This window comes from Amphiprion ocellaris, chromosome 4 (assembly GCF_022539595.1).
Source record: "Amphiprion ocellaris isolate individual 3 ecotype Okinawa chromosome 4, ASM2253959v1, whole genome shotgun sequence".
Taxonomy (NCBI): domain Eukaryota; kingdom Metazoa; phylum Chordata; class Actinopteri; family Pomacentridae; genus Amphiprion; species Amphiprion ocellaris.
In genome coordinates, this window is record NC_072769.1 from 24,147,338 (window position 1) to 24,162,656 (window position 15,319).

Below are 15,319 nucleotides of genomic sequence, written 5' to 3' on the forward strand. Positions count from 1 at the left end.
GGATCATCGTCTCATCTTCATCATCCTGGTAGATGACAGCTGATTTTTATCAAGAATATCTTGGTGCATTTTTCCCTTCATCCTTCCTTCAATTATATGAAGTCTGCCAGTAGCGTATGCTGAGAAACCATGATGGCGGCACAGTGTTTTTGGGGGTAATGTGCAGTGCTATTTCTTCTCCAAACACAGTGTGTATTATAGCAGCCAAAGAGTTCAGTTTTGCTCTCACCTGACCAGACTATATTCTCCCAGTATTTCATAGACTTGTCCAAATGTTGTACCGCAAACTTTGAGCGTCAACTTGCTTTTTCTTCAGCAATGGAGTCTTGTGTGGTGGTCTGGTGTGCATGGAGGCCATGGAGGTTTTCGTTGAAACAACTGTACGTGTTAATTCCAGGTCTTTTAGAAGCTCTTCATAAGGGGTCCTTGGTTCTTGGACGACTCTTCAGATTATTCTTTTGAGTCCTCTGTCAGAACTCTTGTGAGGAGCACCTGGTCATGGCTGGTTTATGGTGACATGGTTTTCTTTCCATTTCCAGATAATGTAACCAACGGTGCTTCTGAAACCAATGCCATCAGTATGTTTTGCAACAGCAAGGTTGTGAAGGTCTTTAAAGAGCTCTTTGCTTTTACCCATCATGAGATTTTTCTTGTGTGACACCTTTAAACCTTTGTATAAGCTATCAGTTGGGACTGAAGCAGCTGATATTAATTTACACCGACAAAGGACAGGGTTGCTTTCTAATTACTGATTGATTTCAGCTTTTTGCACCTTCCTGACTTTGTGCGTTCAATACTTTTTACCGGTCTCATTTATAATTATTACACATAATTTATTGATGTCTATAGTTGGATTTTTTTTCTTTTTTGGCATGTGTGGATTTCATGGGTTGTTACCAACATCTGGTGAAAATTTAAAGTCAGTAGCACTTTTAGAAATATATTTACTCAGAAAACTGGTGTTCAACCCTTATTTTACCCGCTGTATGTTTGGATCTGGGGCTGCACAGTGGCTTGGTGGTTAGCACTTTCGCCTTGCACCTCACACCCCTGACTTTCCGGGATCTTTCTGCATGGAGTTTGCATGTTCTCCCTGTGCATGCGTGGGTTTTCTCCGGGTTCTCCAGCTTCCTCCCACTGTCCAAAAACATGCTGAGGTTAATTGGTGATTCTAAATTATCCGTAGGTGTGAATGTGAGTGTGCCTGTTTGTCTACATGTGTAGTCCTGTGATAAGACTGGTGACCTGTCCAGGGTGTCCCTGCTTTCACCCTAAGTCAGCTGGGATAGACTCCAGCCCCCAATGAGGGTTAAGCGGCGTACAGATGATGGATGGATGTTTGGATCCAGTTTAGTTAAGTTAAAGGAGAAGTCCAGCTTATTTCCCCTCAATATTATGCTTTCGCTGTATAGATCCTGCTAACTTTGCACCTTCCACCTGTGTTGTAGAGATTCAGGGAAACAAGTAGAAGCAAACAGGGAGCTCCCTGCAGCTTTTCAAAAAAAAAAAAAAAAAAAAGAATCAGAGTTTGTCTGAGAAATTAGCCCCCAGCACCAGCTACTTTGTCAACTGCATTAGGAATCTCCATCTGGGCTAAACTGACCACAGAGGTGTCATTTACACCCCCACCACTTTCTGAAATGGCTGATTTTGCCTCCATCACTTTCTAAAAGCAGAATAATAAAAAGTCACCGAACAGACGAGAATGCTGTGACAAAAGTTCATTTATATAATAAGAACACTTGCAGTTCAATGTAAATCTAACACCAACCACTTTTTCTTTTGTGAAGCTGCAGGGAATTCACATTTTGCTCCAGTATACGCTTTGACCCACTGATAAACAAGGCGGAAATCAATCAAAATCATCCTTTAATCGTGGCTGGAGCAACAAGCTAAATCCACAAAGTGAGCGCTTCAATCCACCATGAGGATAAAACTGAGTTGAAGTCAGCAGAGAAGCACGTTTAAAAGATCAGCTGGACTGTAGCTCCTCTGTGTGAACTGGATCTGCTAGATCTGGAGAAGATGAGATACTTCTCTGAGCAACCGAATTTAAGATTTGCCTTTTTTTTTTTTTTTTGCTCAAGGAGAAGGTTAGATAATAGGTAAAAAATCTTCAGACAATCAAACGTGAATTTTTTTCCAGAGAATCTGAACATAAACACAAACATCAGTCTTGTTCATTTGAAAAAAATAACAACATATATGTTAATCATTTATAAAATGCTCTTAATAACACTGGGATTTAATTCTATCTTTAAATACCATCGAGGCACACAAATATGAACTATTCAAATCAGACTTTATTCAAATAAGACTTATTCATAGCAATGCCGAAAGTGAATGAAAATATAAGTTGTGCATGTTTTCAAATACGAATACAGTGACCAAAAATGTAAACAGTCAGTGGAGATAAAATATGATTAAATATTCAGATGTATAATAAACATTTCATACAATCTGCTGCCAGAAAACCACACTAGAAAAAACACAACTCCACCATATATAATAGCTTATATTTAATGCTTTTTTTTAAAGGTTAAATAAGGAATTTTCTATTATTTTACCATTAAATTAGCTGCTCAACAACAGTTCAAATACTTTCTTGTGATTGTCTGAATATTTGGACACTCAAAAATTAAGTATTATCAACATAAGCAAAAAAACAAACACCACAATGTTTTTGCAAAAATCAAAGAGACATTTTCTGGAGGGTTTTTTTGTTTTTTTCCTTCAAGATCAAGCTGCCCTCAAGTAGATTCTATCTTCTATCTGGTCCACATGAATTTTTAATAAATCTGATAGTTTAGACTCCCTGGCTAGTGAGAGTCATGTGACTCCAAACAGAGGATAAACCAACAGAATGTTCCTCCTTTACAAAGTCCCTGCATGATATTTTAAAGCACATTTACTGCACCTGCTTCCAATCTAGAGTCTGACCTGACCTTTACTACACTGACTGTGTGCAACATTTATCTGTTTAGAGCCTTCGACCCCCACAACGGAACAAAAAACAACAGGAATAACCCCAGTGGGTCATAAGTCACCTTAAAATGATGTTCACCTCTGAGTCCTGCTGCGACTTCAGACCCAGTATTGTTCATGCTGACGACATTAACGGCACAAACATTTTAAAATTTAAATCAAAAGTGAATTTACAGACGTTTGCAGTAGATCTTCGGTCTGTGACAACACATCCAACTCAACAGATCCATATGAATATTTACATACTTTGGGTCCATTTTAGAGAAAAAGTGAAATTCTTTTTTGAAACTTGTTCTGATTCATCCATGAAGTTGTGATGACTTTATGAGAAGCAAAGCTCATGTAAAACATAGGCTGATATCTGAACACTTCTGTAACTGTTACTTTTGATCATTTTAGTCAACTTCAAGAAAACCATCATCATGAAGCTGAAAGTACCACGAATATTTAGTAGGCGACTGTGACTCACAAAGGGATGCAGGGATTCCCAGATTTATAGTTTAATTCTCAACTTTTTCCACACCAAGTTTCTCCAAAATGTTAATTTCTGTCTAGATTTTGTTCCTTTAGGAAAACTTCTTGTCACTTGTTCTGAAAAGCATAAATTAATGCAAACTCTCAACAGTGGCAGTTTGCTCAACTACTGTACGTAAGTACAGTTTTGAGGTACTTTTACTCGCTACCATTTATATTTATCTGACAGCTTTGGTTGTCAAAACATGTCAGGAGTTAATAAAATATGCTTTTTAATTAATTAAAATATCGAACAGTCGACACATACAATCAGGTAGTTAATATTTAAGTGATTTTTCCTTGAAAGTTCAAAATATTTAAATATGAGAATTTCCTGCTTTTCTGTCAAGCTAATTTGTAGTTCTGTGAAGGAGTCACTGTGGACTCAGGCCAAAAAAAATTAACTGAGACAACTAGCAGAATAATCCCTAAGAAATCTGATCAACAGATGCAGCCTTAACCCTTTAAGACCCACCATTGTGCAAGTCCGCCAGGACATATTTTTACATGCTGTAGTGCCATTTTTTAGAGTATTTTTATTTGCTTTACATCAAAATAACCCTGATATCCCAAATTTTAATAATATGTATTGACTTATGTCTTAACTACTACAAAAAAATGCTTAAAAGTGCAATAAACCTTAAAAAATGAAAATCGTTTTTGTTTTTTTCACGTATATTTCAAAATACAGAAATTGCATAGCTGTATCCCTCAAATTTGTAAATGTAAAAAAGTTGCACAATATCCTTTAGAACCACAGGAAATTTATTTGGATTCTGTACATAATTTTCTTTTTGAGATATGGTCAATTTTGTAACCTGTAAAAAAAAAAACGAAAATAAACAAAACTACAAAATTTGCAAAGAGACAACATCAGCATCAAAACAAATTATTTACAATCCATCCATCCATTATCCATACACCGCTTAATCCTCACTAGGGTCGCGGGGGGGCTGGAGTCTATCCCAGCTGACTCTGGCGAAGGCAGGGGACACCCTAGACAGGTCACCAGTCTGTCGCAGGGCTATTATTTACAATAGTGCAATCAAATTTCTAAGTGTGCCAGATACTTATGAACACACATATTTTATGTACAAAACCATGGTCAGACCATAAAAAGTGCATTTTAAAATAAAAGAAAATCGTTTTTACTGAGTTGAATCAGAAACAGTATTTTGATGGTCTCCTGGTCCAAGTACTTGGACAGGTCTGATGGAGAAGGGCTGTCCACATATTCTGACAGAGGTGGCTGGACACCTGGCCTCCTTTTCGGCAGGCAGGAAATGTGGCAGAGAAGGTAAGCTGTCAGGTTCCTTCTCAGTTTTCCAGCCAGCTGTAGGGAGCGCCTCTGGCCCGGAGCGCTCGCTGGTGGAGCGGCTGCTGCAGCGTCTCCTGGCTGGAGGCGGTCTGTCCCTCTAACTCTCGCTGGGTACCAGGACAGCAGGAGACCTCCATTCTCTCCTCTTCCTCCTCCTCCTCCTTCCCAACATTGTAAATGCTGCACACAGAAAAAGTTACGTGGTACGTTAGCTGTGTGCAGCACATGACTTGTAAAAATGATGCGTATTTTGCGCGGAATGCTTTCGGCGGCGTTCCATGTATATTATACTTTCTTTACTTTTCTCCAACTCAAAACAAACAACTTCTCATGAATACAGACTTACATGTCACTGGAATGATCAGTTCTTTCGATAAGATCGGCTTCATCCACGCTGGTGGCAGAATCTGGGCCAGACGAGTGGCTGGCCTCTTCATCCGACCCTGTAGTTTGCTGGAGAGCTTCACGCCAGATGTAAAATAGTTTGGCGCGACCAGGTTTTCGCGGCTCCTCAACTAATGTGTGGAAATGTGTCAAAGGTGTGTGTGGTGGGTCCGTGTACGGATCTGGTAATTGGATTTTCCGTTCTGAAACGGGTATTGAAAAACAAAAAACGAGTGGTTATTTGATTTTCGTTTTAAAATACAAAAATTAAAATTGAAATACAAGGCGTTTTTCCTTTTCATGATCAAAAAGGGATATACGATTTTTTTTTAAATGCTTTGATTTTCGTTTTATATTCAGAATAACAAGAAAGTAAAATCAGTAAGAGACAGAAACAAAAAAGGTTCGTTTTTTCCATTTTCTGAGACCGGAAGTTGTCATCAGCAAGTGTGGAGCCAAACAACAACAAGATTCTCAGAGGGCGGAGCCAGAGAGCAGCGATTGGTCAGACCATAGATAATATAGAAGACAGCGCGCTAGCGTATCTAGTCTTCTATATATCCATGGTCGGCACGTCTGGTAGCGTCTCTGGCTGCTATTGATCTTGTTTTTGGAGTAAAACACGGTAAGAAGATAAATACTTCTAACCAGTAGCGTTGTTTTGTTGTACGTTAAGTCAGCGACTTGTGAAGAGTTGTGTTTTGTCGTGTTTGAGCAGTTGGTCCGGACGCGTTAGCTAGCTAAGCGGCTAAGTTAGCTAGCGGGCTAATCAACACAGGTGGCTAACTTAACGCTGAACACCTGTGTTAGTTGCTGCCGCAGCTGTGCGTCATTATTAGAATGATCTTCTCAACCTGTATTTCTCTGCTGTGTATTTTAGCTTTTAAAAAAGTTATTTTACTTTAAGGTTAACTGAAACCCGTTGCTGAGGGAGGCAGCTGGCATCAAGGACTGCTGTTGCCATGGAGACTAGGGGTTGTTTTTCCTGCAGTGTTTAGGTGGTGGTACATGTCAAACATCCACATGAATGTCAAGGTTTCCCAGCAGAACGTTGCATTAGAACAAGATGATGGATGTTGTTCTCTTCAGCTGTCAGTGGTCAGAATGTTGTGGCTGATCGGTGGATCTGTCTGCCTTTACTCTGACATCCAGAGTTATACAAAAGTGTAGTATGTGTGCAGTGCAGAAGAGATTTACTTTATTGTATGCATTTTTTTTTAAGGGAGAGCATTTTTTTTATCCACCTGAAGAAGACCTAATCTTTCCCTTCAAAGGATAGTTAATTGTTACTGCGGCTTCCATAGTGGTCCCATCAGAGAAAATCATATCCATATACAGATTTTTATTAATTCCAGGGCTGGTTCAGTAAAGATTATAATAATAACTACATCAGATAATTCTTGGTCGCAGTTGGAATTTTGCAGCCTGAGAGATGGTTGAGAAGGTTTGCAGTTCTTGTTTTAGCAAAATATGTTATAATAGAAGATCTTTATTGTCATTGTACATGAAATTATCTGCAAACCAGCAAAGTGTATCAGTCTGAGGTATGTAAAAATAAATAAGTAAAGAAAAATGCTTCTAAAGCCAATAATAAACAGAATATTTTGAGGGAATATTCTAAAAAGGAAAGAAAAGCTCCATTCTCACTCCTCTCAGGATAAACTGTCATTAAAATTGACTTTAAATTTAGCTTCAACACGAGATGAAAACATTTACTTTCATTACTGATGTGGTCAAGTTTTTATAAAGTTCATGCTATTTTTATGAAATGATGAAAGTGAATAAATTGTATTTCTGTGATCTGTGTTTGATTTCTGTCTTTTCTCCTGTCATCCAGATGTTCAGAGGGAGATGATGCCACATCTGGTCCAGCTGATGGAAGGTCTTGAAGTTCTCTGACTGGCCTCGACTGAAGATGGTCGTCTCACTGGATTTAAGGTTCAGATGCTCAGTAACAAACTCCACCAATGTGCCAACAGGGAAGCTTTAGGTTTATTAAATGTTGCTATGAAGGTTTCGCTGTTTTTCTTTGTGAATGTAATGTGCTCCAACTGAAACTTGAATTAGAACTTAGAAGTAAATCCTTCCATCTGAAAGGATTTAGTTGCATTAATAGCCTCAAAACATTCTAATTTTTATTCCAGTCTTGGCTGGAAATAGAATCTCTGTATTGATTCAGGTAAAAACTGAACTTCACAGCATGTTGAAGCAAAACAACCAGATGAAAACTGTGATGGTGTTGGATTGTCAGACTGTAATGTTGCAGCTCAAAGCAGCTTTTCTATCTCAGTTCATTCTGACATTCAGCTATGAATCAACACAGCAGATGGTGATCCATGCTGTGGAAGTCTCACATCTCCTGATTTAATGGAGCTGTTGTGAACTTTGGTAAGAAGCAGAAACTTTAGCGTTGCCATGGATACATGAGTGTTAAATTCTGTCCATGTTTCCATTTTGGGAAATGCAGTCCAGTTCCAGAATGTGGAGGAATTTAGTCTCACAATCACAGACAACAAATATTATCTGAAAGTCGGGTTATTGTTGTTTATCAGCACAATACAAAAAGATTAATGTTAGAAATATTCCAGTTAAGACTCTAGAATATCATGATTTATGTAAATTTACCTCAATAATATGAATGTTCAGGTTAAGATTGTACAGTGATATTTATTATGCAAGTTTAGCTGATTAAAGTTTATGACTGTACTAAAATATTATTTAAATTGACATCATTATTATAATATTTAGGGTCAGACCCTACAGTATTGAGATTAAGAAATCAAATATTCTATAAAATGTAAATACACTGAACTCATTTGGATATATTTAAGTGAGACTCTACAATATTATTTGACACAAATCTATCTAAATCAAAATTTTAATAATTTTCACGCCAAACATTTACTGGACTGATTTAAATATTAAAATCACTCCTTTCTAATCCTCTGCTGTACGTTCAAACCTGAGGCCTGAAATAGAAACACACAAGTATCTGATTGAAGGAACTTCTGCAGAGTCCTGGTTCCAGAACATGATGATAGAATTATAGACAAACTTTAACAAAAGCTGCCTGAGAGTTTACAGGTTTTTATGTTAGATTTCTTCAGTAATTTAATGAGTGTTATCAGCAATAATCAAGTGTTCATTTGATGAACTTGATTTCCTAAAACATACAGAATTGGAGCTCATATCTTTGGCAGCTGTAAAGTTTCTTCTCCTTCAAAGTTCACAACACAATGAATGAATTCCTAAAACACTCTCAATGCTGGAGAGCGTTTGTGATGCTGAAGCAGTGATCAGTTTTTCTGTTTCTTCTCTGGAGATGCACAATGAGGGACGTCTGCAGCGACTGAGAAAGAGTCTCACCACATCCTGACATGAGGAAAAAGACTTTATTGAAGACTACAATGAGAAAAACTATCAGACAGCAGACGGCTGCATTCAAGGTGAGCTCTGAACATTTGATCTGGAACAGGAATTCAATAACTGCAGCATGAGCTTCATTTCTGTCTGTAGCTGCTGAATTCATGGATGAATCATCTGGCACTAGAGAGGCAGACCATCAAACATCCACGTCAGCTGATGGAGGTCCAAGAGTCTCACCAAACAAACAACCTACAGAGTGAAGACCTCAAATCTGATTGGACGGCCTCCTATTCAGCCACATGTGTGAACAAATGCCTCTAAGTTGATTTGTTTTCTAAAATAAATCTAGTTTGAGTCCTAATCTATGCCTGAGTGTTTGTTGTTTTTTGTTGCTCCTCAGTGACCCTAGACAGCTGGGTCGTAATGTTTTTTGAGCAACACACCATACTATGACGTTTTTACAATGATGGTTCTACTATGGAACCAGTTTGACATGTTCAGGCGTTCTTTGTGTGAAAACTCAGAGATTTCAGGTATCAGAAGGTGGTTTTCAACTTTCTTTGTTAACTTTCTGCTTCAACTTTAAATTTCCTTCACTAGCCCAGCCCTCTGGACTTCCAGTAAGCTGTGTTCCTATTGGCTGTCCAGGTGGCTGCTTGGTGTTATCAGGAACACCTGAGCAGCTCACTGTCTTCCTGCTTTATTTAGCTGCATTCAAACATTTCCTCTGCTTCTGTTCACCACTGAACCGGGTTTGGCTCCATCGCTTTAGCTTGTTCTTTAGGTGTTGGCTTGCAGCTTCCAGCAGTAAAATTGTCTTTAATGTGTTTCTTGGTGTGTTTTAGGGCTTTGTACTGGATAGTTGTCTTGGTAAATGTGGTTCTTTAGCCACAGTTAGCACATGGTGCTAATGTGTGCAGTGATTAGTGGATTTGGTGCAGCTGAGTTGTGTCTTTATCTTGGCTGTAGTGAGTCTTCAGAGGTTTTTGGTCAGACACATTCTGTATTCTTGTTTGTGAACCAACGTTGGTTGTCCAGAAGGTAAGAGTTTCTGTCCTGATTCTCTGTTCTCAGAGGTTCTCTGGTAGGCTGCAGGAGACTTTAGCGTTTGGGTTGTGCTAGTTTGGTTTTTGTATGGTTTCATTTGGACGACTATCTTGAGGCCCCTTCATGAGGTTTAGTGAGGTTTTCTGCAACAGTTCCACAAAGCAACCTGCAGCAGAAGAGACTTTGAGAGTTTTTAGGAAGTTCTGGAGACCAGACTTTAGAGCAGCAGAAACATTTGTCAGCAGTTTGAGCAGGAGAAGGTGAGCTTCAGAGTAGAAATGAGACGGAAACCTTCTTGACCCGTGTGGTGAGGTCCTGTACCAAGAGTTTGAGCAGGTTGTGAAGAGTCTGTAGTTCTCTGGTCTGAAAGCACAAGAAAAGTCGACTCATTAAAGGAGAAAACAGGAGATATTGTTGGTTCTTCTGTCGCTCTGCAGTTTCCAGTTTCCTTAGACTGAATATCAAGTTTATATTTTAAATGATTTCCCATGTGAGCCCAAGAAGACTTCAATAAACTCCCTCCATCCCCTGAACACAACATATTTTATTACCATGTTAAATCTTTTTTTTTTTAATGTTTTTGAGTTTTAATCATAGTTTCAGCATAGTTTTTTTTCTCTTTGCTTGTTTAGTTTTGTCATCTGTGTAAAAGGTGCTAAACAAATAAAGTTGAATTGATAAACTGAATAACTGACTAACTCCTGATTATGACAACACAAGTATTTTCATTGTGATTTAAGGGTTTATTTCATTTTTAAGGTTAGGGTTAAAATCTTGACAGAAAAAGAAGATTAATGAAATAAACTACATAACAAAAAGCAATTAAATCAAAGGGAAAAAATGTAATACAATAAAACAAAAAAAGTTTGAAGTATTTTTTAAATGTTTAATATAATTCTTGTTTAAAAAGTATTATTTTTTAAATGTGTGATTATCTGAAGTATTTTCTCTGTAATTTTCAATAATGTTATTTAAAAAATTTTGTTTAATTTCATACATGTTTTGTATCATGTTTGATTATCGAATTCAATATTTTGTCTGTTTAATATCATCTAATTGTATTTAATGTTTCATTTTATTAAACAGACAAAATATTGAAGTAGATAATCAAACACGATACAAAACATTTAAGTATGAAATACTTATTTATCGAAAATTACAGAGAAAATACTTAAGATAATCACACATTTAAAAAAATAATACTTTTTAAACAAGAATTATATTAAACATTTAAAAAAATACAAAACATTTAATTAGATTATTAAACCTTTAAAAAGACAAAACATTTAATTAAAAAATTCAATGTTTTATTAGAAAATTAAATCTTAAACACAATAAAACTTCAAATAGGAATTAAACAGAAAATACAATGAATCATTTAAAAAGAAAATTAAACATTAAAAGGTGGTAAAACATTTAACAAAGATTTAAGCGAAAAATTAAATATTGGGAAAGAAAAAAAATTTCAAACACGCCGATAAAACATTTGAAACAACAATTAAAAAAAGACAAAACATTTCTAAATCAAATCAGACATTAGAAAAGAATAAAAAGTGAGAAAAGAGCAAAACTAAACGTTTAAGAAGAATCAAACTAAAGACAAAACATTTGAAAAGACACCAGTTAAACTTTAGAAGATCAAATTAAACAGAAGAGACAATAAAAGGATCAAAATGAGCAAAAACAGATAAAAGTTTTAAAGCGTTTTCTAGTCTGAAATGAAAACATCGAGTTGTTTCTTCAAACATTTCCTCTTTCTATGTTCTTGGTTTGATTGTGGACAGATTTACTAAGAACTCATTTCAGAAAACTGCTTTCTGGATAAAGTCTACTAGTAGTTGAAGGCATTTATCAAACTAATGTTACCTTCTGAGCTCCACAAACTTTACTGTTCAGTGAAGAGAATCAAAGTTTGTTCAGGATTTCTAAAAATCCACAGGTGAAGGTCTGAGAAGAACCCAGATGGATGGTCTAAATGTGAAATCAAGACTCATGGTCACAAGTTTTAAGGCTTCTGTTAACCATAAAGTTCAAACTAACAGAGAAGTACTGAGAAACTTTTAAAACTTCAGTCCTCAGACTGTCGAAAGGTTCAAACTAACAGAGAACTACTCAAGAACTTAGAAGATATCAGTCCTTGGACTGTCTGAAAGTTAAATCTAACAGAGATCTACTGTGGGACTTAGAAAATTTCAGCCCTCAGACTGTGTGAAAGCTCAGGTCCTGAGGACTCGGAGGGTCTCGAGGCTTTGGAAAGTCTTGGAACTGAGGGTTCAACCCTCCAGCACAAAGGCTGAAGTCCAACCCACCGAGAAAAACAGTCGAGTCGAGACTCGAGTTTAAAAAAAAAAAAAAAAAAACTTGAAAATGACAAAAAATAGATGATAAATGCGCAAAAACCAGAAGATTTAGTATCTGAGCAGATAGCTCAGGGGGATAAGAAGAGCGACTACAGAGTGGAAGGTCGCAGGTTCAAGACCCGCCACTGGCCCTTTTCTGTTTGTCTTTGTCAGAATTTTGAGAAAATTTAAGAAGGGACTGGTCTTGAACCAGCGACCTGCAGCTCCATAGGCAAATCCTTAACTCACTGAGCTACAGATCAGATAAAATGAAATAAATTCGTCGTCCCTTTGGCATCGTAGTTTCTGAAGTGACGACATGGGTGGAGCCAAGGCGGAGTCTGGGTGGAGTCAGGGCGGAGAGTAGGCGGGGAGGTGGGTGGCGGTCTCCCCCCCTCTACTCCCCCACCTCTCCCCACCACCCACCACACCTTCCCCCGCCCGACGAGTTCTTCGAGTCTCCACGAGTTCTTCGAGTCTCCATGGGTTTTCCCGAGTTTCTAGAGTTTCCACCATGTCTGAGGCAGAACAAGTTGTCATGAAGAGGTGTTGAAGTCGGTCAGGATGGACTGACTTTTTACAGCGACTAGAAGGAAGACCACTAGAAGAGCAGGTCTTTAACCACCATCCATAAAATCCATGGAGTCAACTCCAGAGAAATGAAGGGAGGTCAACTTTTATCAACCTCCATCCAGACGTTCAACTTGATATCTTTACTTGGAGATTTTTAGCACCACAAATCTTTAGTATCACACTTTATTATCATTTATTAGGGCTTTAATGGAATCCACCAGCAGATTTACTTTTTGTTGACAAACTTTATTCTTGTCGTCGTGGAACTGCAGTATTTAAAACCGTTCCTTCTATTTGACCTCATGTTTATTAGTTTTAGTGGAGAAACTTATTTTAGTTGTCGATTAGTCTCTTAAAAACCAAATAATAAATTGGATTAGTCAAGAGGTTGAAATTTCTTACTTTGTCATATTTTAAATATGACAAATAAAAAATAAAAATAAAGTGTCTTGAGACGATTTGACCTGTAATTGGCGTTATATGAATAAAACTGAATTTAAATTGTATGTATCTTGTAATGTTGGAGTAATTCAGCCATATATGTTGGAAAACACATTTTCCTTTGTCCATTAATCTGTTGATTGTTTTCTGCAGTAATTCATTTCTTGTTTTGGTTTATAAAATGTCAAACCCAAATATATTCAGTTTACCGTCATAAAAACCAAAAAGATTTACGTTCATGATGCAGGAATCAAGCGGTTTTTCACTTTTTATCTTAGTTTAGTCAGAAAGATAGTTGATAATGTGTGAATTGTTGCAGCTTGTGAGCCGGAAAAGGTTTTAATCTTTGGGGCCGAGTGTCAAAAAATATTTAGAAAACAACATCAACAAAACACTCAACAAAGATTTGAACATCATTAAAGGGAAATCCAACTTTTGCATGACAATGTCTAATTAAAGGACATTTATTTACAACGTAAATGTGTGATATTCATCCTCTGGAGCTTTCTCTTCACATCGTCTTCCATCTGGACTGGTTTGGTCGGCAGCATGTGCAACAAACATTTGAAAAACTGCACTTTAACATCAATGAATGACACTGAAGTTTAATCTCTACATAAATGAGACTGAGTCTGGATGTGCTGCTCTGTCATTAACTCCTAAGTTTAGGAAACGTTCAAACAAAAGAGGACAGTTCAGATAAGACTTGAGAATGAGCTTATTTTGAACAAACATCTCAGACTTTCTGAGCTTCAGCACCTCTAGCAAGATATTTTAACAACAAGCAAATCAAGAGATCCAGAAGTTGGAGAGAGTTGGCTTTAGCTGAGCCAAAGAACATATGGGACGCTAACCTAGCAAACATTTCAGACTTTTCTCTGTGAATTCTGAGAAATAATTTCCTATTTAATGACAGAGCTACACATCTTAACTCACTCTCATGAAAACAGACTCTAATTCAGTATCATCCATCCATATTAAAGTGCAGTTACCCAGAATGTTTGTTGCATGAGCTCCAACAAAACCTGTCCAGGTAGAAGGCCACTTTGACAAACAGGAAGTGGACGATTCCAAGCAGATTTATAGAAGGGGGAACCGGACTGTACTAAGTGCGGTCGAGTATAGAGGGGTGTTTTGTGGGTTTTTAAGGCTGATAATGATTATTAGTGAGACATTTGGAGTAGATATTCATTTGCGGTAAATGAAAGTATTTAAAATCTTGGAGTTAAACTTACAAGAACACAAACTCTAACAGAAAACTTTGTTGATACGTTTTTGTTTTGTTTACAGATGTTAAGTTAACCCTTAAACATCCTCACCAAGAAAAAGGCAATGAAAAAATTATTTCTTTATATTTCTTATCTCTTTGGGGCACTAATAACAACAATCAATGGTTTTTTTATGAAGAGACCCAGCAATTTTTAAAATATTGACCTCTACCAAACGGTTGATAAAAATTATTTTACCCTTTTAAATATTTTTTTTTACATTCCAAATGATCCACATTTGTGTTCAGCAACTCCTTAGGCACCATAATATGTCAAAAGTATTACTTTACCTTTGAAAATCACAGCAAACAGATGCCTCGTGAGGAGTGATTTTGCTCGTGCTAACTTCCTGTGAGCAGACTAACTTGCTCTGCATGCTATTTCAAAACACAGTGACATCTACTGGATTTTTTTTGTATAATGTACTTTAGAGTGGTACCTAAGGAGGGGTAGAGATGGCTGAAACAGTTGGACTTAAGTAAAACATATTTTTCAGTAAGATTTAGTGTTGAAAAATGACATTTTTCGACATAGTATACTATGGCATTTTTTTTGCGCCAAAATTCATGATGATTTTTTTTCACAGAAAACCTTTCTGGAGTGTTTTTCACGGCCTACTTCACATTATTTCATCATATGGTACGTTTTTACAACATGTTGAAAAATGGCATTTTTTTTCCAACATAGTACTATGGCGTTTTTTTGCGCCAAAATTTATGATGATTTTTTTTCAACGAGAACCTTACCATAGTGTTTTTCACGGCCTCCTTTACATTATTTCATCATATGGCACGTTTTTACCACGTTGAAAAATCACTTTTTTTTCGACATAGTATACTATGGCGTTTTTTTGCGCCAAAATTCATGATTTTTTTTCTTTCAAAGAAAACCTTTCTGGAGTGTTTTTCACAGCCTGCTTTACATTTTTTCATCATACGGCATGTTTTCACAACATGTTGAAAAATGACATTTTTCGACATAGTAGACTATGATGAAAAATGACATTTTTCGACATGGTATACTATGGCATTTTTTTTGCGGCAAAATTCATGAGGATTTTTTTCCACAGAAAACCTTTCTGGAGT

The 15,319-nt window shown here is 36.9% G+C and overlaps 1 long non-coding RNA gene across 1 annotated transcript; it reads left to right on the forward strand.

Annotated features, from left to right (window-relative positions):
- The first annotated feature begins 5,719 nt into the window (after positions 1–5,719).
- LOC129348761 (uncharacterized) lies at positions 5,720–8,927 on the forward strand. The gene is made up of 2 exons (XR_008601448.1): positions 5,720–5,825; positions 7,038–8,927. It is a non-coding gene; the product is annotated as an uncharacterized LOC129348761 (long non-coding RNA).
- The last annotated feature ends 6,392 nt before the right edge of the window (positions 8,928–15,319 follow it).